Raw genomic sequence first — 22751 nt, forward strand, 5'->3', positions numbered from 1 at the left:
ACAAAAACTCATATACATGTAAATATGGACATAGTTTAAGTAAATGAGCTTTTGTTTTAATATTTATCAAAATATGTTATTTTTTCCCATTGTAAATGCATCTCAAAACTTCAGAGGGCTTGCGGCACGTCTTATCCCCAACCGATTTACCTAAAATTTTTTCAGGATGATTTTTTTACTAATGTTCACCAAACTGGAGTGTGAGAATGGCCAAAATCCAACTTTCGTTTATTAAGGGCCACCCTAATGTATATCCACAAATTTCGTTCCAAATAAGTTTTATATATACGAAATTCATGTCACCAAATTTTGTTAGGATGGGTCCATAATCAGTCATAGCTCCCATATAGACCCGCTTCCAAAAATCACTTTAACGTGCATAAATCTCTTAAAAATGTTGGCAAACACACAAAATTCAATTCAAAAATTGACCACGCCCACTTTTTACGACTTACCTAAAATCTGAAAACGCCTGCATCGATTTGGCATTTTTTTAGTGGTCATAGTGATCCATTTAAGTCGACCAAGAACCCTTTTTGCGATATAACTAAAATCGCAGAACGCCTGGACCGATAAAGATTTTATAAAATCTTTGGTTAATTTTATTCGTATGGAACAATTCGCTACTATTCTCCAAAACATGTCAACGTCGAATCTTGCCATTCCGTAAAATGCATCAAATAAATCTGCAAATATGTGACCAAAGGCAATAACATGGCTGTGATTGGAGTTAGTGCGGAGAATTCCAATGATGAATACACTAAATTTCAAATGAGGATAATGTATTACAATGAGTAGATCGACCGCTATCTACAACATTGACCAGATTTTTTGAAATGTGAATGAATGATGAATTTGCCCGAACGCTGCTATACTCCGTAAGCCAATATATTTTACTTGGATTCAATCTACAAAGAAATTTCAACGGCGGAAACAAGTTCCAATCCTGCTCCAGGTTACCCCCATTTGTTTTCCACCGACGTAATGCGTCGCATTTACACAGTCCATCCAAGAAACGATGTTTGGTATTAGTCAACGTTCGTGGCCCAACATCATTCTAAGATTTGCCAAATAGCAAAAAACTCAAGATATTAACTGGAATTTGAAAAAGGAAAAATATTTTGATGATCTGTTAATTGTGATCCAAAATAAAAATGTGACAATAACTAAACCAAATTGAATATTGTTGCAACTTTTTTTGCGGTTTTCCCATTTACATAATGTTAGTTATCAATTGGCAAAATATATATTTTTTACCTGACTTTTACAACTTAATATATACGAAAGAAAAATAGTTTTGTGATACAATTTGTATAAAAATATCAACATTAACTTAATTATTATATGATATAACAATATATAAATAGAATATCTCAATTTAAGGCATAAGATTTTATTTTTTTACGAAATAAAAAATAACGTAAAACTGTCATTCCAAAAAAACAGCGAAAAACCCACGATAAGTCGCTCATGGCAGCTCACAAATGTTCTGTTGATGTAGCAGTATAGTAAAAAAGTGCATAAGATATGTATACGTTTTCTAAAAAAAAAGTGATTGAAATAATATTGCTAATTTAATTAAGAATATCTGTACTTTGAATTTTTTTAATTATGTTTTTGGTAGATATAATCCCACTAATGTATTTTTGAAATAGTATTTTTTTTACTAATTACATAATTTCAATTACAATTATTATTTTAACAATAACAATTATATATTTCCCTTTTTCATTATTATTTTATGAAATATACTTAAAATCTGTAGCAATACTCTTTCTTTATTCCATACCATAAATAAATTCACACTCATTCATTAGCACACATATAAAAATTCATGAAAACAAAAACAATTTGAATAACTCTAATAATTCTTGAAACAGTTCATACAAACGTTGTATCATATCAAAGTAAAAATATATACGCGGCAGCATACGATCATATCCATACATAGCAAACCTACATTCGAATGATCGTTTTATTTTTGTAGGACACAATACTCACTCACTTTTCAATGTCAGTGAGCGAAAATATGTTACAGAATTGACGAGTAAAGTGAAACATGTGAAACATTGAAGATGACAAATGAATGTGCTTGTGCAGCTCTTTCATGAGTACTGAAAGAAACATGAGCATAAAACAAAACCGCTCAGTTGAAAACGCTCAGTGCTGAGCTGAAAACGCTCAGTATGATGAATGATTCACTTCGCTCAGTTGAGTGAATAGTTCAATTGAACTAGGTCATTCATGAGCTACACAACTCTAGTAAATAAGAAAAAATGGTTAGATTTCTTTATTTTTTCACTTCAAAGGCGCAAATGTAGCATTCGGTACCGTGGAAATACCCGTATATAAAAAATAGAAAACTAAAGAAAAATAAAAGAATGTAACTGAATATAATTTTAATGCAAACAAATATACATACGTACATCTATCGTATGCACATATGTAACCGTTTTTATTTAGAAAGTGTATATAATTGTATTAAAACATTCACATATTATGTCTGTGTATATCTGTGTACTTATGTGCTTTTGTTTTCATTATTTCGTCGGTTGTAGCTCTTTATTTGTCTTAAGCACGTGTTTGTTTGTTGTTAGTTTTTATATATTTTTCTTCCGCCTGTGATTGTTGGCTATCACCATGCATACTCACATATTGCTATCAATACGTAAACAAATGCCTCTTTTTGCTCCAGCACGTGCTTTATTTGATGTAAACAAACATAAAGCCGGCAAATATATACACTAAAGAAATTATCCATACTCTCAAAAGCTTTTTACCGTTTATGCTCAAAACTTTAAGGATAAAATAAAGCTTTTTTGTATATCTACTCAACAGTATAAAAACGCAAGAGTTTACAATAAACCAGTCAGTTGAACGTTGGCGTGCGGTTAAGAAACATTTCGAATTCATTGGTGACAGCAGACAGCATCTAAAGGATTATAATTAAATCATAGGTGGTTTGAAAAAGGATTACTTAAAAAAACCACCACCTAAAGGATTAACAATAAATTAACAGTGGCTTCATAAAAAGATTTATTGCAATATCACAAACAAATTAAAAATAAATTTGCAGAAATAAGCATTAATTGTTGTTAATATGTAGTTATTAAAATTTAACATTAAATATAAATAATATTAAAAGCCTGTCAGTGGGAAATTCTTTGCAACTGCAATATATTGCAATAAAGTGAGAATTTTTATTAATTTTTAATAATTAATAAGCCTGTAATAACAAATTATTATTAAATTTATTTTAAAGTGGTTAAAAAATAATGTGAGTATGAGTAATATTTAATTCGCACAAAGTACTCATACAACATGTATGGTATTAGTTATTAAATATTGTAATAAAAATCAACATATCGTTAAAATAAATCATTTAAGTGCTGAAATAAATAAAAGTGAAAAATATACGTAGACACATAAGTGTTAATATAACAATAATAATAACAAGTAAGAGTGCTATATTCGGCTGTGCCGAATCTTATATACCCTTCACCAAATTATACTTCAAAATTTTAAATATTTTTATGTAAACAAAATTTAATTTTTTTTCCAGTTGTTTTTTGAATTTTTTTGAAAAAAAAATTTTTCGATTGTTATTTAAATTTTTTTTTTTAAATTTTAAAATTTTTTTTTTTAAATTTCAAAAATTTTTTTTTAAATTTTAAAAATTTTTTTTTTTAAATTTAAAAAAATTTTTTTTGTTTTTTCAATTTTTTTTTTGAAAATGTCTTTGAAATATCTATCATTAGATATCCATATTGTCTATATTAATGTCTTAGTAATCCAGATATAGGTAAAAAAATAGGTTAAAAATCGAGGTTGTCTTGGTTTTTTCCTCATATCTCAGCCATTTGTGGACCGATTTTGCTGATTTTAAATAGCAAAATTCTCGAAAGCATGTCTGACAGAATTATTGAAGATTTGGATCCCGAAGATATCTGGGGTCTTCAGAAAACTGATTTCAACAGACAGACAGACAGACAGGCAGACAGACAGACAGACAGACAGACAGACAGACAGACAGACAGACAGACAGACAGACAGACAGACAGACAGACAGACAGACAGACAGACAGACAGACAGACAGACAGACAGACAGACAGACAGACAGACAGACAGACAGACAGACAGACAGACAGACAGACAGACAGACAGACAGACAGACAGACAGACAGACAGACAGACAGACAGACAGACAGACAGACAGACAGACAGACAGACAGACAGACAGACAGACAGACAGACAGACAGACAGACAGACAGACAGACAGACAGACAGACAGACAGACAGACAGACAGACAGACAGACAGACAGACAGACAGACAGACAGACAGACAGACAGACAGACAGACAGACAGACAGACAGACAGACAGACAGACAGACAGACAGACAGACAGACAGACAGACAGACAGACAGACAGACAGACAGACAGACAGACAGACAGACAGACAGACAGACAGACAGACAGACGGACATGGCTTAATCGACTCCGCTATCTATAAGGATCCAGAATATATATACTTTATAGGGTCGGAAATGAAAAATGTAGAAATTACAAACGGAATGACAAACTTATATATACCCTTCTCACGAAGGTGAAGGGTATAAAAAGAATCATTGAATTAAATTTGGTAAATAAAAGTATCAAATAAATAGATATAAATTCAAGTACATTAAAGTATAGTGGACAAATATGTTATGTTTTTTAGTGAATGCATGATAATATAATGTTGTTAATGTAATTAAAATAACTAATCATTATTAAGAAGAATTAGAGCTATGTATTAAAAATGTTATAAAGTGATATTAAATAAATAGAAAAAAAAGACAATGGGTGTCCCAAAATGTATTTGAATTACAATAAATAATGTTTTTCTTTAAATCATAAAGTATACAGGATACAGCATAACGGACAAATGACTTTGCTGGCACATACGCATTCTTTTGTCTACATTTTTTTATGATTATTTTGCATAAATGTGGCTGAATTGCATTTTCTTCTTCAATGAACGAGTGACTGTGAGCTCATTGGCTTGGATCTTTAACTTTAAATAACTTGATAGAAATAAATCTAAATGATGTTATAGCACACACTCTAAGTGGCCAATTCTGATTACCGAAACGAGGGAATACACGAGCAGTAAACGTCTCATGCTGTTATTTCACCGACATAATGTCACATGACGTTATCATAACCACATGAAATTAATGCAAATTAGGCAGAAAGAAGTCTGATAATATATCGTGGTATCGAGTCACTTATTGACCAGGCTCATTTTCGAAGAAGTATGGTCCAATAATGCATCTAGATTAAAATCCGCATCAAACAGTGATACTTTGTTTTTCTTTCCACAATCACATGTGGGTGCTCTGCAACCCAAATTTTGATAATCAATGAAAACTCATTATTATCTCGCATATTTCCACATTTTTAATAACCCTAAGCTATCAAGCGGATTTTTTGCAACACTGCATGATTTTGAATTCTGCATGATTTTTTTTTTTTAAATTTTAAGTATAAGTTTATTTGTCTGGTTTCTTGTATTTACCTTCAGTTAAAGTATTAAATTAAGTTTAGAAATTAAATTGGAAGCAAAACAGATGGAAATGAACTTGATACTCAAATGACAAACAAAATTTTGTACTCTTAAAAAGAAACATAATTTTAGACAAATGGGAACTTCGAAGAGTTTTTAAGAATGTTTTTTTTTTGATAGCAAGTACGAGCATATATCAAACAATATATTTCCCTAAAATTATATCCGCTAATAAAATTCGTATACTTGAACTTTGTCCACAATTTAAGAAAGGTTAATCTTTTTCGATTTATTATAATATATCCTATGGTTTTAGTAATAATCAAGCATTTAGCTTGAAAAGTAAATATTTTTATTTAAAAAAAAGTTTGGATTGGATTTTTGATTCCCTCAAGGTCTAGAATTTTTCTGTATCATCTAAAAATCAAACATTTAATTTGAGAAAAGTGTATATCGTTTAGAGATTGGTTTTGGTATCAATATTTTCCAAAAAATTAAGTATGAAAAAAAATTCAATTATATGAAATTTGATACCAAAAAAAAATTTATATTTTGAAAAAAAAAAATTTAACGAAATTTCCAAAAAATGTTTTCGATTATAATAAATTTTAATAAAATTTAGTTTTAATAGGTTTAAGTTTTATTGTGCTAAATTCCCAAATTAAATGTATATCCTGCAATTTATTGTGGGGAGTTGATATGCGCATTCCACTATTAATCAGAAAATCTTTTCTCAAAGTTCAAAACCAAAACTCGAGAGTCCAAAACTCTAAATTCGTTTTAATTTAAAGGTAATGGAGGGGTGTTGAAAAACACCATAATTCCTGATTTTGTTATTAAAAAATTTATTTTTTTTTTAGAAAATAATCTTTGTGTACACATTTCATAATATGTATATTAATTAGAATTATTTGTTAAATCAGATTCCAGAAAACTTCAAATTTGCAACTGACAGTACATATCGTCACCTAAAATGCAAATAACGTAACATCACTTTTCATAAGTTTATAGGAGAAGCAAAAAACGATATAAAATGAAAAATACTTGAAATATTGAAACAAAATTTTCAAATTTGAATTAAAATGACTCTAGAAATATATTTTATGAAAAAAAAATAATTTTTTCAAAGCACACTTTAAGATATGTGGCTTACGGTTTTTTGAATTGTTATTTTCTGAAACAAAAAAACGTATCATCAATATAAATTTTTATGAAAAAATAAAAACCTAAATAAAAATATTTTTTTTATTTTAAATAACAGCAGTTTATATATGCTTTTTTAATTTTATTATGTTTTTTTTATTTTAATTACTAACGACTACTTTTTTAAACTTAAAAATTTTCTATATTAAATTTTCATTAAGACTGCAAAAAATATTCAATTGCAACAAATTTATTAAAACAAAATTAGGATACTACCTAAAATAAGATAAATACGATTTATTAATTAATTACTCAAAGCGTGTACGTTATTTTGTTCAAGAAAATCATATACTTGATGATAGTTTAGTTTCAATTGATAGTAAAAGTTTAAAATTTTGTACACATATGTAATATGATGTAGTGAATCTTAATCAATAATAAAATCAATTTCGAATTTTTTGATGATACGATGTTTTGCATTTTAGGTGACGATATATTGATTGAGAGCCATAATATAAATTTATTTTTTTAGGAAAATTATTCATGCTTTACTTTCTGTATTTGATAAATCACAGGTTTTCAAACTGTTTGTTTTTGCATAGCGTTACAATTTTTTGTCCTGTCGAAAAAAGCTATTTATGTTTATTTTTTGTTATAATTGTTTATAATTTTTGTGTTATTTTATTGTCCTTTTTCCTGAAAGCAAGGGTTTTTAAATTTAATTGTTTGGATTTATTTTATACGTTTAATTTTTTACCAAAAAAAATATAAACGTATTTGTGACATCTAGGGTTTGGGGTCCTGGAATTCCCAGGAAATTTTAGTGGAGGTTTTAAATCCCATTAAGGATACAGTGGAAGCATTAAGCAGAAATGAAAGCATTTTTCTGATAGGTGATGCTATAATGAACACTCTTTATGAACAGATTTTATCTAAAAATTCTACGATTTCTCAAAAATGGTTCATGCAATTAAATTACACCTAAAAACTTCAACATTATAAGATAAATTATAATATAAAAACGCAATGTTAAAAATTTATGGACAGCAAATATATGAACGCCAATTTGACCACAATGTTCCCCCATTTGTTCAAAGCGATGATGATGAGGTTTCCGAAATACAAATGGAGAAAACTTTTAAAAACCAATTAGAATATTCAATCAATATTGAAAAGGAAAACCCTAAACACTTAAAATTCAATGCTAAAAGTCTTAAGTGGAAATTAGATTTGTTTGAAGCAAGTAGCCATAGAGAATTATACATAGAGACGAGACACTACGATTTGTCAAACAAAAATACAACAAAAAATATGTTTGATACAACAACAAAATACATTGACTAGCATGTATTTTGTTGTTGCAAGAGATAGGTTTTTGACAACAGACTTAGGTTTTTGACAATTACGTCTCGTCTCTATGTTACCCTATGCAAGTAGCAATCGGAGAAAATATTTTGATTGTCTTTATAATGCTCTACTAAGGATAAAGGCAACCTGTTTAAAGCGAAAGAGTGTTATCGTCGAATGACCTATTAAATGCATTAGTTATTTTGACAAATAAATTTTTTTAAAAATAGTTCTATGACGGATATATAACATTATTTCTATGATATAATAGCGGTATTCATGTAGAGTACTTTCTATAGCAAAGTAGCAAAAGAGCAGTTTAGCAGAAACCAAAAAACAAAATACATTAGAAATACTTTTTTACTTCTGAGGTTATTTTGAATTTGATATTTCATGACATTTGATATTTTTGCTTTGGAAATGAATTTAATTTTATTTTAAAATACGTCAAATGTTTAAAGCGGAAATTAGAAAAATCAAAAGAAAGAAGCCTAAAAGTGAATTACAAGTCCCATTAACATATTAATCGACATCGATTTATAAAGGTACGTTCACAATTTATAAAATTTTGTGACACGTAATTGCTCTTTTACTCTATTACATCATGAATACTGCTAATATTTAATTTTGTAGTAACAAGTGATCTCCAAATATTTTAACAATTGTATGTATTGTTTTTTTTTTTTTTTTTTTTTTTTTAATAAAATGACACAATTTTATAAAATATTTTTTTTTTTATTTATTGTTCTAGTTGAAAAAACAAAAGGAAATTTTTCAACTTCAATTTCCTAAACTATAAGATATAATTGATATCTATATATACTAGGGTAATCGAATTATTCGATTTTTCTCTTGTTCGAATAATTCGAATAAGAGATTTTAACTTGTTCGAATAATTCGATCACACGTTTAAAATTAATCGAATTATTCGAATAGTTAAATTTTTTTTAAAAAAATAAAGAACGGTTTTTTATTATTTTATTGTTAAAGAAAAACAGAAAATACATTCGAAAACAAAGTCCATCATAAAATTCTCATCTGGGATATTCTGATCAGATTAACTCCCGAACAGTCTACAAAACAATTAACTAGCAAACTCTTTAGTTTCCGTTTCGGAGCTATGCTTTAAAAAATTTGAGCTAGTTGGACATGATCCTGAATTCAAATACAATACAAACGTATTAAGAGCTATTTCGTTCATTAATTCGGGTTTTAAATTGAGTAACTAATTATTTAGTAAATTAATTATTCACTATTTCTAAATTATTTATAACAAATTGTATTATACCCTCAAGCTCTATCAAGGTTGCCGAATCTCTGCTCAATAAAGTGGTCTTGGGGAATTACACAATAAAGGGAATCTGTCTAAAGTTTGATAACATTGTCAGTGAACGTGGCTAATTTGAAGTCAGGCAATGCATGATTGACGCATTTACAAATACGCAAAAAGTTTATTACAATGTTAAACAAAGATGTTCAACGATCATGTATAAGACTGGAGTGAGTCTTATATTATCTTATCTTGCAACACAACGTTAGTTTGCAATATTTGTGTTTATCATTCAATTTATTAAATATTTTGCAACATTTACGTACGCGGCTAATAACATCACTTATATACATATATTTTAAGATCATGGCCTTCATCTATTTCAATGTAATCATTATAAATGTTATCCTCAATATCACTTTCGATGATCGTTTCAAAATCACATTCTCCATCACATTAAACTCCACTTTAATCTAAGTTAAAATTTTGATTATTAATTGCGATTCTTCTAATATTTCGCCAGCTAAATAACAAATATTTTATTTCGTACCTTTCATTTTCATTGGTTGAAGTCCTAAATTAAAAATCTTGAAAGATTTGTTTTTAGAATTGTAACTTCTTGCAGTAATATTTATATATTTATAGAAGGAGCTATTGGAACACTCATCTACAGAGATCGAAAGTCCCTTTGTCTTTACTTATTTGTCGAATTTCAGAAACAATACAATTTTTGTGAGTCATTATTACTTATTTAAATTTGAAATTTTAAGCAATTTAATAAATTTAAATATATATGAACATTTATTCGATTATTCTACATAAAATTGTTCGAATTATTCGTTATTCGAAAATGGCTACTTTTAAATTGTTCGAATAATTATTGGTAAGAAATTATTCGATTAATCGAACGATCATTAGTCGAATGAATACCCTAAATATTCTATATACATATGTAATTTTTTTGAAATCGCAACACAGACGAGGTGTCCTACTTTGGTGACCCCTGGCCGCAAACATGGTCAAAATTCAAAACGTAAATTCGGCAACATTTCTTCTATGTGCATGTAAAATTTCATTCAAATCGGATTAAGGGTTTAGAAATTACAGATTTATTTCCCTCTTTTTCAAAACAAACTGAATAAATGACAGCCAATTCAACAGATGTAGCTTCAATAATATGTTTCATTGCTAAAAATCATATTTCTTTTAATGATGTTATCAGTGACAGCTTATATTCTTTGTATAAATACATTAAATTATTTTTAAAATATCGATTGTTAATTTCTTATGAATTTGATGTGTAGCTTTAATTACTAATTAAGTAATAAAATCCTTATAAATGCTATTATCACAAATGATAATATTTTTCTAGAAATTTATGAAAAACAAAAAGCGATTAGAAAAAAATATTATAAATTGTTCGACTATTATATATCTGAAACTATTTATTGTTCTCAATAATTTTATTGTGTTTGGAAATTTTTTTAATTACCATTTTGATTACTTCATGTTGGGATATAAAGGTTTGCCATTCTCCATTTGCAATATTCATTTGCGATCCTACGAAATACGTGTATACATATCTGTGGACATTTGACAAAACGACTTCTTTCTAAAACGTCAACTTTTCAGGAGAGCGAAAAAACTGTAAAAACTACTAACAAAAGTTCTTGTGTAGAAAATCAAAGAAATGTTATACATAAACATTATAGACAAATATCCAATAAACAAGTAGCGCTTTTTCTTTTGTTTGAAAGAGCAATAGTTTTCTTTAAAACAGCAACAACAAATTTTAAGCTTTTTTGTCAAATGTATTTTTAGCAAACAAATTAGCTTGTATCATATAAGTCGTTTTGTCAAAATTGTTTTAATTAAATTAGAGTCGGCTTATGTAAAAACAAGTTGTTTTGTGAAATTTAAATATAAAAAAAAAGTCGAAAGAAGTTGATTTGACAAACATATTTCGGTATTATTAAAAAAAAAATTATTCAACTTTTTCGTTACAATAGCCAAATAATTAATCAAATATAAAAATGTTTCTTTAAAAATAGTAAATATTTGATTAGGTTGAATTTTAATATAAAAATTAACTTTTAAATAAAATAATACTATTATCTTATTATAAGAAGAAAACAGTAAAAAATCATATTTTGCGATTTACTTTGTGAAACTTTATTGAGTTTCTTCTTCGTCAAGATCCAGATAGATTTTAAACGATCTTTATGCTTTAAAAAATGTGTAGATGGTATTTATCAGTGGCAGCATATCCATCAAATCGCGTTTTTTGTTATGTGATACGACGAATGGAGACATGTAACTTCGACCAATTGTGGAATCTGCATCTTTAGACGACGAGAGTTGATGTCTAGCAGCTTAAAAGCCTATCCTGGGTCTAGTGATGATTTGTACTGCAAAACTCCAGGTTTACTTTACTCGTACTGCATCCATCGAACCTATTTTCACTCAAATTTTTTACCTATAAAAGATATATGTATGTAAGTAGTAAAAAGTTAATATATAATGTAGCATATAAATAAAATTATTTTTATAAATACCTGAAATGTTGCATTTCCTCCATGTGTATCTATCTTTCATCAGACCAATAAAATCTAAAAAATAGTTTTGGTTTAATTCATGAACGATTTGTAGCCGTTATTAAATTTACCCAGTCGTGTGTATGGTATATTGAAAAGGATGTATTTTTCTTAATTTTTTTCAATTTGCTCATGCACTGTATCAAACTCAAGATGCAACACAACAAGAAATGTATGGTCAATCCATTCACATCATCGAAATTTTTGGCAGTCAAAGTATTTTCATCACTTGAACCATATATTTAGCCAAAGATTTTTCTAGTTTATGGTCTTTGGTCGAAAACAAAGACATATTTAAGTGTTCTTTTTTTCACATTATTGGCCATAGCCTCAAGTTTTTTAATTCATTCATTTATACGAATTTTAATTTATTTTTATTTATTCTAGTATTAAGTAGCAAAACAGCTTCTTTTCATCTGTTTTCCATTTTTAAAAGCACTTATGTTAAGATAAGACTTAACTTTTTTAAATTTTCGTTTTTGTAAAAGAACCTCTGTCGATACAAGACATTTTGTCAAAACGAAAACTCGCAATCAACTGATTTAAAAATCTACTTGTCTCAGACAAGTGGTAGGTTTTTCAATCTTTGCTTTCGACAAAACGACTTCTTTCGAAAGAAGCTGTTTTATCAAAAAATAATTGTTAATAATGTGCTAAAACTAAATAGAGATAGGCTGTTTTGTCAAAAGGCAGTTACTAGTTTTTTTAAAATGATTTGAATTCTATGAGAGAAGTTGTTTTGTCAAATTGAAATTGGGGAAAAACCTGAAAGAGGTCGTTTTTTCGATTGCGTATCTTATGTTCTGAAAGTCATAGAAATATGGCGATAAGACCAAAAGAAGCGCATTCAAATTTTATATTTACTACAAAAATCCTGTAAAATTGTCTTATCTCGAGAGAAGTCGTTTTGTCAAATGTCCACAGATATATATATTCTACATAATTATAGATATATTTTGCAAAAAAAAATTGTAAAATTCAATAAAATTTTATTTTATTTGTAAAAATCTACAATTGAACTGAATTTTTATTTAATTTTTTCTATTTTATTTGCAATTAAATAAAAATTGTTTACTCAGAAACTGAGTTGTATTAAACTATTTAAATTGAAAGATATTTCCATTTATCTAAAAGAATTTATGTGCAAAAACTAAAGTATGTTTGTATATTAAATTCCATTCTTCAATAAAATGTTAAATTTTTACACAAAAAAAAAAAAAATATTACAGAAATAAAAATTCAATAAAGACAGAATAAAACCACAATCTTCGTTTCAATTAACTTGAAAGAAGAAAACGAATAAGAGGAAAATCAAAATCAAAACAATTATTCATTCTTAGTGCTCACATTGTTATTTTTAAATATGATGATTGTGGTTGAAATCATGATGAAAATTGTGCTAAATAATGGGATTTTTCTTTCAATGTACTTTATGTTTATATTGTTGCTCAGTAGGATGGATGATTTATTGTTATATAAAGAAGATGTATTTATTGTGCTCAAATTTTAGGGTGTAGGAAATAATGAAAGTACAATTATAATAATGTGTCTGAAATTTCAAAAAGTGCTAATGTAGCAGAAGTTCCAAAGAGCTTAAGATGACTTAAGAAAAATTTAATATTTGAAATGAAGGTGTTTTGGTGGCAGGACTCTATGGCAATTTGTTGGAATAATAGCAATATTTCACTGCTCTCACTTACAATAGCTTTTGAAAAAACCCTTAACGGTTAATAATCGGTTTAACTCAGATAAAAAAGGTTTAATAATGTAATAGATAGAGTTTATAATCCGGTTAACAGAAAATCTGATTTTTGTTCACAATTTTCTGTTAACCAGTTTAACCGGTTTTTATCACTCGATTAACCGGTTTTTAAATTGGTGGAGGGTATACAAATTTTAAAATGAAAAACTTTTTGATTTGAAATATTTGTGAAATTTTATGATTTTTTTTGGTATCAATATATAACATGTAAGAGAGCTCTATTCGGCAGTGTCGAATCTTATATATCCTTCACCAAAGTATACTCTAAGATCAAGATTGAATTCTGAAAAAATATGGTTAAGAAAAAAATTGTATGGTAACAATAAGTTTTTGGTTAAAAAAAAGCTCGAGTTAAAAATATTTTTCCCGATTTTGAACGATTTTCGGTCCAAACTACGCCGTTGGAAAGGTCTTTGAAATGTCTATAATAAGATATAAGATATCCATATTGTCGGTATTAATGACTAAGTAATTTAGATATACATAGATACAAAATAAGTAAAAAAGCGAGGAAGTCGTGGTTTTTAGCTTATACCTTTTCCATTAGTGCACTTTGGTTCCAAATCAAAATCTATGTGGACAAAATTATGAAAATCGGTATCTTCAGAATTTGGAAAAACTAAGTTTTTTCGGAAGGTGACAATCTGCTCTCCTCCAATACAAATGGGTTTTTCAATTGGACATTTCGTTTTCTCGACAGAAGCGCCAGAAGTTTCACAAATTTTGAATCAAATTTTCGTTAATTTTTTTTAATATTTTACTGCTTTACTAAATTAGATATATCTCAATTGTTTTACCATATAGAAATTCATACTTCAAAACATAGATACACATTGATATAAGCTTTTATTAGGTGTATATCTTATATTTATTGGACTCTCCATTTTCCTGTTATAGTCCTTTAAACTTGGTTCTCAAATATACTGATATTTTTTTTGTCAAGAAGCCCGTCCAATGACTGTATACATCATTTAAAGAAACTTCTGGGGAATGTCTTTGTAAAAAAATTGTAGCCGCCAGCCGAAATAATTTGTATTTAATTTTTACGGAATGGAATTTTTAGAAATATTTCTTTATTTATTATTGATTTTTATATATCTAGACCCTATTGTAACTTGAAATGTAGTAAATACAGATCTTTTTAAAAAGATCTGTAGTGGGGCGATTTTCGCTAATTTAAATAGCACCCGAACCGGGACTATAGTGGATATATTAATGTATGAATCGTGTATAAAATTTATTTGGTATCTTCGGACATGGCTAGAAACTAGATGATAATGGGCGTAATTGAATTAGAGGTCGTGGCAGTCCCATACAAAGTAAATAGTAACTTCGTAGAGTAAAATAATAGTAAAATCTAGAGTAAAATAATAGTGAAAACCGTATCCGATTTTGCCAAATAGATGACGGAGAACAATTTTAGATATTGGTAGTATCGAAAATTTATAACTTGCAAAGTAAGTTTGGCAATTGTATACTTTTGCAAATGCCTTTGATTTATTTTTAGAGAGTTCTATTCTTATCTTAATGAAATAAATTGCTCTAAGGCACAAAAACGTTTGCTTTTCAACCGAATTAAAATTGTTCTTTATATGTATTCTTTGTTGTTTATTTAAAAACAATCTATGTTTATCCTGCTTCTAAAAATGCCGAGTATAACTCAATTAAAACGAAAATTTTATGTTTTTTTTTATAAACACAACCACAATTAAAAAATTCAAAAGATTTAACCAATTTGAAAGCATATGATTAATGGCGATGTCGAATATTTAATACTCTACATTTTAAAATAGATTTAATAATTAAAAAAAATAATTTGCTTTAACAGCTGCAAATTTCGAAGTAAGTAATACATATCTTTAGAAACATAAGCTAAGTTTATTGATTTTTATGAACAGATTATTTTCAAAAGTTACTTAAGCTATGAAAAACTTAAAAAATTTGTAGCTACTTTATCTTTGTTAAACAAAGTCTATTGTATTGCCTTTTCCATTACTAGTTCTTCTTTACATTTTTGTTTGTGTTTTGCGAGAAACAAAAACCCAAACGAAAAAAGGAACAGAGAAATTCTTAATAAAGGCTTTTTTTTCTAAGGGGTTGGGTTAACCTTGAGGCCAAATGAAAATAAATGTTCTTTCTTTATTGCATTCTACAAGTTAAAGAATGAAACAAAAAGAACAAAGCGAAATGATTGTGAATATTTAAGTCAGCATTTGAGCGTGAAATTGTTTCAACAAGATTTAAGGTGAATTAATTAATTTATTTTGCGATTGTGTGAAGTTTAAAATATTTAAGTTTTCGGTCTAAGTAACGGCTGTGTGAAATTTTAAATATTTACTTTAAAACAGTGATCATTTTTTTCGGTTCTTCCAAGTTTCCAATATTTTTAAAAGAAAAATAACGCGAAGCGTAAGAGATCGTATTTGAAGAGCGGCCAACCAGCCGAATCGACACAATAGCCAAATATCCATGGCGCTAAGGTACATAATTCTCTGTATTTGGTGGCAGGAAAAGGGTCATATCTATTACACTGTACAACACAACAAAGAAATTACAAGGATCGACCTTGTATTGGCGTTATGAAAGTTTACATCTGAATTTCATTTGACGGGGGGTTAAAGTTTCCCAACTCTGGCACATTCTTATTGTTAATCAGCATAATAAACCATGTGATCCTTACATTTTATGTATAAAATGTGTTGCGCAAATTTATGTAAAATATTACGGAGAACATTTTTGTAGAATATATTAACCCTGTAAGTCCTCAAGTCATGGGTCTTTGCTGTCCTACTTTTAATAAAAATCAAAAAACTCCATTAAAACAGGGATTTAAGGGGTTAAAAGGTTCCGCAAAAATATTATCCCTGAATACACTAAAACGGAAAATTCAACCATAAAGTGAGAAATAATGCACAACAAAAGAGAGCTTAGGGTTGATTACGCATTTATTAAGAATTTTATTTTGGGGAACATTTGAACCCCTTAAATCCCTGTTTTAATGGTGTGTTTTGCTCTTTTTTAAAGAAGGACAAAAATTACCCGTGCCGTGAGTATTTAGAGGGTTAACGTATTCTACAGAAATGTTCTCCGTAACATTTTACATAAATTTGCGGAACTCGTTTTATACCTAAAATGTAAGGATCACATGGGAAATTAAATTCAGATGTAAACTTTCAAAATGTGTCTTTTTTTTGTCTCCTCTATCAAAATTTATTGTTCGGACCTTTTAGTTTTGGAAAAAATTTGATTTTGTTGTATAGTGTTATGAGCTGCTGAAATCTGACCTGTATCGAACCGTAATATTTCATTATGACAACGCTCGGCCACATGTTGCAATACATGTGTATTTCATTCGATGCAGAACAATATCTCCGGGATACGCTTCACTTTAGAACAGAGTAACCGATATTGGATTGATTCGTTCTACGCCTCAATAATATGGGCACCGATTGCATCTACAGATTTTGTTAGTTTTATATTTTCTATTACTAGAATTTAAATTAATAAATTTCACCTTTTTATTGGGATACGAATTTCTATAGTGGTCCGAACAAATTGCTTCATATATTTTGATGAAAACTTTTGAACTATTCTGCCTATTTTTGTAGACATAAATAAGTTGGCTATTAGTAATAATTCTTTGCGGTTTTTCAACAACAAAGGTTTCTGAACAACAAAGAATATTGTTTGGAAAAATTGTACCTCTAAAATACGTCTCTATAGAACCTATCGTTATAAAAATATCGGAAGTGGATCTTATGTGGGAGCGATCGCCAATTATAGACTGTAGTGTGATCTGTGTACAATTTTGCTTCGATATCGAAATTTATAAGACTATAAAATTTGGAAAAATTCTTAAGAGTTTTGGAAAAACACACGATCATGATAGTATGGGTTCGACTCTACTACCAAAGTGTAGTAAAACCCTATACTCAGTTTGTCCATTTTAATGATTAATTTTTTTTTATGGACCCCCAAAGATTCTGAAAATAAGTGGGACTTACAAAAAAGATGTCATAATTTTTTGGTCAACAGCTAATTCAGACTTGGTGATAATATAGCTAAGAGTTCGCCAAACAAACTGTGTTAACATTTTATTCCAAAAAAATAGCTTTTTCGTGCCCTTTTTTTGAAAAAATATTGTAAGAAAAAAATTTTTTTCCCTTTTTGAAGAATAACTTTCAAGAATTCTTAATTTTTCACTAACAATATTTAGCAAAATTGTAAAGCTGAACACCTGAACATACGCAAAATTCGGATCATAGTTGGATTTTTAGCGATTTTTTTTTAAAAAATGTGAGACCCGAGGTGGCGGATAATTTTGCTAATTTAGCGTAAAGAGCTTTATTTACAGCTTTGGTGACCCTCAATGAAATTTTCCGGCACAAATTGTCGAAGAATATTTTAATCATTAAATATCATTTTTGAAAGGATTTATATTGATTTTCTCGAAAAAAGGGTCAAATTGACCCCTAAAGAGAGGAGCTTGAGGGTTAATACCTTCCACAAAAATGATCTCCATAAAAATCCACAATATAACTCTGACAATAAGAATTCTCTCAGACATTAACTTACAATTTTTTTTCAGTTAGTGTAATGCTCCATTCGATAAAAAATTAAAATCTTTAAGCCACTGTAAAAAAAATTCAGACCAGCTGGACTATAAGTTTATACTACAAAAATGATCTACTCAATATGCGCTTTCAGAATTATAGGGTCGCTATTCTATTCCAATCAAAAAGTCTCAATTTGTTGGACAGTGTTATTAGTCTCTCAAATTCTATATGAAGAAATCATTTCAAAATTATATTAGTATTTTTCAGCAAAAATATTTCACAAACAAATGTAATGGTCTAAATATTTAGTTACGGTCAAAGAATACTACCGAAATAATTGACAAACAGTTAAAAGAAACATACAAATTTCAGTTGGTATATGCAAGTAGTAGGTTTAGTAATTTACTATGTGTATTTTAAGTTTTCGTCAAACAGATTTTATTTTAATTGGCAACAACATACTTGAACAATATAAGTTTTTTTTTATCTTTTAATCTTACCTTCTCCCTTAGTGCATTTATTGCCTCTTACTTTGGCTTGAACATTTACAATCAGAGTAAAAAATATATAAAACTTGTTAATTGTCAGTGTAACTGTTCTTCTTATTTCACTTTTTTTTTTGATAATTGATGTATGATGAATTTTCTTTTTTTCTCCAACATGAAAAACTCGTAACAGAAGTTACATGATAGATGTCAATTAAAAATGAAAAATACCAACATTTATGGGGTAAAAAGCAAACAAGACAAGTACTTTAAATTGTTGTTGATTTCTTTTTGATTGTTTGTTAAAAGGTAGTAGTTGCAGTACTCATGTACTCAGTATAATTTCATCTTTAAGCTAAAACGAAATAAAGACAAATATTTGTTGTATATTGGTATAGGTGCTTTTAGTATCTATTGTGTTTCGTTATAAGGATTGTTAAGCAATTTCTGTGAAATACAAGTTACAGGCAAACGTAACTCATTTATCTCTTTGTTATAAGGCGAACGAACGAAAGTGTGGGAAGTTGTTTAAAATATAATTATCTTAATTAAATGGTTACATTAAGTAGCTTAAAAAGGATACAGACATTTAAAATGTATTTGTTACCTGTTTTGCTATTTTGGAAAAATGTAATTGATATAATTTTAGGTACAATGTCTTAAAATTTTCGTAAATTTTAGGAATAAAAATCTTATAATTTGTAGTGAAATTAAACCTTTTGTAGAAAAATTATATAAGCATATATTTAAAAAAAATTCTTGTACCAAATTTGATTTCGTTCCATTTAATTAGACAAAAATGGAAAGCGAACAGAATGAAACTATTTTTGAAATCGATCTGCCATTTCAAACCGTATGATCCGCTTGATATAAAATCTTATATATACTTACATAGAAAAGGAGTATTCGAGTTTATGTTTTAAATATAAAGTGATACTGTGGGGTCTCAAAGAAGGCCAACTCAGACATGCACAATTTTTAATAGTTTGTAAATGTTTGATGGTACATCAGAAATCAATACACAGAAACAATTATTGCTAAAATGTTTTCAAACACACATGTTTCTCAAACTAATTTCATTGCACTATGCGACAAATGGTAGAGGTCAGTGATCGGCGGGGGTTCTGCCCACCGGAAAAAGTTATATCGATAAAAAAACGTTAGACATGTCAGGTCTAGGAATCGAGATATCTCGATTTGAAGTTATTAGGTATCGTATAGGGAAAATTTAAACTTTGTGTGTCTTTTTCATGCATTTTTTCATCTAAATGTTGGAATATCGCAAAGTTATGTTGTTAAGCTCAATGCCGGCTACAACATAGTCAATAAAGAAAAGTGGTATTTTTGGTTTTCATTGAGTGGGACTATGGAAAATTTGTTTTTCATTATTTTTTCGTAAGTTATCTTACAAAACTCAATTAAAATCGTCTATTATTATATTAACTTCAAATCGATATATCCTGATGCCTAGACCTGATCCATCGAAACGCTGGAGTAATTGATTTGGTCGTAGATCCAAAAAGTATATATACTAGGGTGGGTCAATTTAGCAATTGATATTATGCTATCGATGAGGAAAAAAAAATTCTGAAATTTGTGCGCACAGAAAATGATTTTTATACCCTACACCACCATAGTGGGGAGAGTATAATGCGTTCGTGCAGATATTTGCAACGCCCAAAAATATTAGTCTAACACCCACCTTAAAGTATAAAGATCGACTCAGAATCACTTTCTGAGTCGATTAAACGATGTCCGTCCATCCATCTAGCTGGCTGGTTGGCTGGCTTGCTGTCCATGCAAACTTTGTGCGCAAAGTACAGGTCGCAATTTTGAAGATATTTCGATACAATTTGGTACATACAATTATTTCGGCTCAAGGAAAAATCCTAACTTTTATATAGACAAAAATATCGCTACCTAATTTTATGATGATCGGTCCATAATTAGTCATAGCTCCCATTAAGGCCTGCTTCCGAAAATTACTTAAACGAGCATAAATCTCTTAAAAATGTCGATATACACTGAATCAATTAGGTCTCCGTACAGACATACTCATAATATAAACTAGATATTTATGGTCACTTTTCAATACACATTTAAACCTTTTTTTAATTCAGTTTATAAAAAATCTTATAAACTAGAAATCAACATAAAAAAACTACAAACATTTTCATTAAAAACATAAAAATTTACATAATTTCAATAATTGTACGAAAAGTATCACCAAAAAAGTCTCCGTACAGTTAACCGTTTTAAGGCAAGGAATCCCAATATTAATTTTAATTGAATTTAATATGTGGTAGGTCCTCCTTTCTGAGCAATTGCAGCATTTTAATGGCTGTGCATGAAATGGACCAGCTTTGTTGTTGTCAGGGAATCTTTTTTATACCATTCTTCCATTATAACGGCTTTTAGCTGATCTTTTCTCGTTATATTGTGCTGCCGAACCTTTATTTCCAAGTGATCCCATAGATGCTCAATCGGGTTGAGATCAGGTGACTGAGTGCTTAAGAACATTATAAATAAGACATTCCTTTACTAATCTAGAGGTGTGATTACTATCGTTGTCTTGTTGGAAGCAATACCAAGCCTAATTTTCCAGAACTTTGTTTTAAGTTTTCTTTTAATATATTAAGGTATGCATATTTATCCATAGTGTTTTCAACAAAAATAAGATTTCCCACCACAGATGAAGCCATGCAACCCCAAACAATAACGTTACCTCCTCCATGCTTTACGGTTAGCGTCAAACGCTTCGGATTCATTTCAGTATTTGGCTTTCTCCATAACATTTCTCTTCCATTAGAACCAAAAACATTAAATTTACTTTCATCGCTAAAAATAACTCGATCCCAAAATAAAAAATCTTTATCAATATGCTCGATAGCGTAATCCAATCTCTTTTTCATGTTCACTTTTCGAACAAGGGGCTTCTTAAGGCTTACTCGACCATTGTATCCATTTAGTTTAAGAGCGTTTCTTACAGTTTGGGGGTTTACCGTTAATTCAGCACTAGTTTTCAAGTTTCCCGCAATTAAACATGCGTTAATTTTTGGATTACCTTCTACAAATCGTACAATTCTCTCTAAGTGGTGGTCTATTTTTCTTGGATGGTCAGTTCTTTGTTTATTTGCCATTGTTCCGGTATTTTTGAACTGTTGAATAACGTACTGAATGGAAGAGCGTGGTCTTTTTACAATATCCTTTATTAGAAGTTAATAATAATTTTCTTTCTATTCATTAAAATTTGCTTATTTTTGGATTCCCTGACAACAACAAAGCTGGCCCATTCCATGCACAGCCATTAAAATGAAGCAATTGCTTAGAAAGAGGACCTACCACATATTAAATTAAGTTTAAGATTTGGATTCTTAGCCTTAAAACGGTTAACTGTACGGAGACTTTTGTGGTGATACTTTTCGTACAATTATTGAATTTATGTAAATTTTTATGTTTTTAAGGAAAACGTTTGTATTTTTTTATGTTGATTTCTAGTTTATAAATTTTTTTATAAAATGAATTAAAAAAAGTTTTAATATGTATTGAAAAGTGACCATAAATTGATAGTTTATATTATGAGTATGTCTGTACGGAGACTTAATTGATTCAGTGTATACATAAAATTCAAAATAACTTTCATATAGTCATAAATAACATGATCTTATTTCATGGCGATCGGTCCATAATTAGTCAAAGCTCCCATATAATATACTCTTCCGAAAATCATTCACGAAAATAAATGATTGAAGTTTTAAAAGAAAAATTAATTTGCTCATTTACTTAGTAGTGTATTATGAGGTATTATATGGTCGGGCTTGACCGACCATACTTTCTTACTTGTTTTGAATTAAATTTTTAAATTATTAGAAATCTTATATATTTTTGAAAAGAAGACACAATTTCCTACACGTTGATGTATAATATGTATGTATATCTTATCTTTTCCAAAATACGTAACTAGCTGTAATTAGCTTTATCTTGTAGTGTTCTCAGACGTTTGGTAATGCAGTAGACGGCAATGCAGTACACAAAAATATATTA

Source organism: Calliphora vicina, chromosome 1 (genome assembly GCF_958450345.1).
Source record: "Calliphora vicina chromosome 1, idCalVici1.1, whole genome shotgun sequence".
In the NCBI taxonomy this organism is placed as follows: Eukaryota; Metazoa; Arthropoda; class Insecta; order Diptera; family Calliphoridae; genus Calliphora; species Calliphora vicina.